This window comes from Mus caroli, chromosome 8 (genome assembly GCF_900094665.2).
Source record: "Mus caroli chromosome 8, CAROLI_EIJ_v1.1, whole genome shotgun sequence".
In the NCBI taxonomy this organism is placed as follows: domain Eukaryota; kingdom Metazoa; phylum Chordata; class Mammalia; order Rodentia; family Muridae; genus Mus; species Mus caroli.
The window spans coordinates 49196816-49199857 of NC_034577.1; positions in this window are offsets into that span (position 1 = coordinate 49196816).

Below are 3042 nucleotides of genomic sequence, written 5' to 3' on the forward strand. Positions count from 1 at the left end.
GGGTAGGGAAGTGGGGGGCGGTATGGGGGACTTTTGGGATAGCATTGGAATTGTAATTGAGGAAAATATGTAATAAAAAATATTAAAAATTAAAAAAAAAGAATATCTGTAGACAGGACTAAGTCACATTAACACTAACTGTGGTTTTCTTCTTCTTGATTCTACCCCTTCCCCACATATGCACACACATACTCACGTACTTCTTTTTTGGCTCACTATACTTTAAGATTCTTGTTCATCTCCAGACAGGTTGGAATTTACTTCACACTGGACTTTGGTCACTGTTGCCATAGTTGCTGCAGGATCAAAATTCTTCTCACTTTCACTACTGTGGGACTTTATCTTTGACACTGAAGTGGGACATGAAAATGCTAAAAACTCTAAAAAACTAACTCAAGTTTTATTTTCAAGTTGATGACATTCACAATGTACTTTTTTTTATTGGATATTTTCTTTCTTTACATTTCAAATGTTTTCCCCTTTCCAGGTCTCCCTTCAGAAACCACCTATCCCCTTCCCCCTCCCCCTGCTTCTATAATGGTGCTCCCCCACCCACCCACCCACTCCCATCTTCCCTCCCTGACATTCCCCTACACTGGGGCATTGAACACCCTCAGGCCCAAGGGCATCTCCTTTCACTCATGAGTTATCAATTAATTATGATGTAGTTTCTTGACATTTTTTAGCCAGTGGTATGGAAGCCCTGCTGAGAGGAAACAACAAATGGATGCTGGATATCTATTTTTAAAATTTTTATACACATTAATTATAATTTATTTGAAACCATACCATTTAAAGGAGGTATTAAGGTTATTAAGAATACTTGGTGGGTATTATTTCTGAAATTAACACAAAAATAGCAATGCTATATCAGTTTTATATGGGCTAGCTTTCCCTTCATTTTTAAAAAATACTGGAAATCACTCTATTAATATTTCTATATGTAAGTGAATGTCTCATGGTTTTCCTTTGTGGAGAAAATTATTTAGCTATGGCTTCCTTGTCAGCTCTAAATATTAATGTGACCAAGATAGGCATTATTAAACAGTAGAATTATATCTCTTCAAAAGCAAATTGCAATAAATCTTAAAATAGAAGGCTGGAGTAAACACTGGATGCACTTCCAAATGATCAGAGTTGAATTCCCAGCACCCACATGACAGTTCAAAACTGTAATTCCAGTTAGGGATCTGACATTCTCACACACAGATATACATGTAGGCAAAGCAACAATGCACAGAAAAAAATAAAATTAAAAAACTTAAAATAGCTCTGTTTATTTTAGAAAATTTAAAAATACAAGATGAAAATTGGAAAGTATAAAAATATATGTTGTATAGTTCCATGTATACATTAAAAATGGCAGAATTCAGAAAAAAATCTATTTTATGTATACACATAGAATATGTACTATATTAGTAATACTAATTTCTATATTCAGTGAATATTTTGTACCTGTTAATAAAAATGTATATCTGGCTGCACCCTGGAGCTAACCCTAGCCACAGCTCTCCATACCCAAATTCCTCCTGGTGTGATCTGGTCTCCCAGCAGTACTGACACACAGGCTTGCAGGAGGGATAAGTCACAATCAGAGGCAGCAAGACCAGCTAACACCAGAGATAACCAGATGGCAAAAGGCAAGGACAAGAACATAGGCGACAGAAACCAAGGCTACTTGGCATCATCAGAAGCTAGTTCTCCCACCACAGTGGCCCTGGATACCTTCAGCAAACCAGGAAAGTAAGACTCTGATTTAAAATCACATCTTATGATGATGATAGAGGACTTTAAGAAGGTCATAAATAACTCCCTTAAAGAAATACAGGTGAACACAGGTAAACAGCTAGAAGCCCTTAAAGAGGAAAAAAAAAAAATCCCTTAGAAAAAGAAGAAGTACAGGAAAACAGCCAAACAGGTAAAGGAATTTAACAAGACCATCCAGTATCTAAAAATGATAATAGAAACAATAAAGAAATCTCAAAGGGAGAGAACCCTGGCATTAGAAAACTGAGGAAAGAGATCAGGAGCCATAGATGCAAGCATCACCAACAGAATACAAAGGTAGAAGAGAGAATCTCAGGTGCAGAAGATACCATAGAAAATATCGACCCAACAGTTAAAGAAAATGCAAAATAGAAAAAGCTCCTAACCCAAACATTCAGGAAAACCAGGACACAATGAGAAGACCAAACCTAAGGATAATAGGAATAAAAGAGAGTAAACATTCCCAGCTTAAATGGCCAGTAAATATCTTCAACAAAATTATAGAAGAAAACTTCCCTAATCTAAAGAAAGAGATGCTCATAAACATACAAGAGGCCTACAGAACTCCAAATCGACTGAACCAGAGAAGAAATTCCTCCCTTCAAATAATAGTCAAATCACCAAATGCACTAAATAAAGATAGAATATTAAAAGCAGTAAGGGAAAAAGGTCAAGTAACATATAAAGGCAGACCTATCAGAATTACACCAGACTCCTCACCAGAAACTATGAAAGCTAGAAGATCCTGGGAATATGTTATACAGACCCTAAGAGAACAAAAATGCCAGCCCAGGCTACTATACCCAGCAAAACTCTTAATTACCACAGATGGAGAAACCAAGATATTCCATGACAAAACCAAATTTACCTAATATCTTTCCACAAGTTCAGCACTATAAAGGATTAAAGATGGAAAATGACAACACAAGGAAGGAAAGTACATCCTAGAAAAAGCAAAAAAGTAATCTTCTTTCAACAAACCCAAAAGAAGATAGGCACACAAACATAAAAATAACATCAAAATTGAGAGAAAACAACAATCACTATTCTATAATATCTCTTAACATCAATGGCCTCAATTCCCTAATAAAAAGACAGAAAAACAGACTGGATACATAAAAAGGACCCAGCATTTTGCTGCATACTGGAAATGAACCTCAGTGTCAAAAACAAACACTACCTCGGAGTAAAAGGCTGGAAAACCATTTTCCAGCAAATGGTCCCAAGAAACAAGCTGGAGTCGCCATTCTTTATATATATATATATATATATATA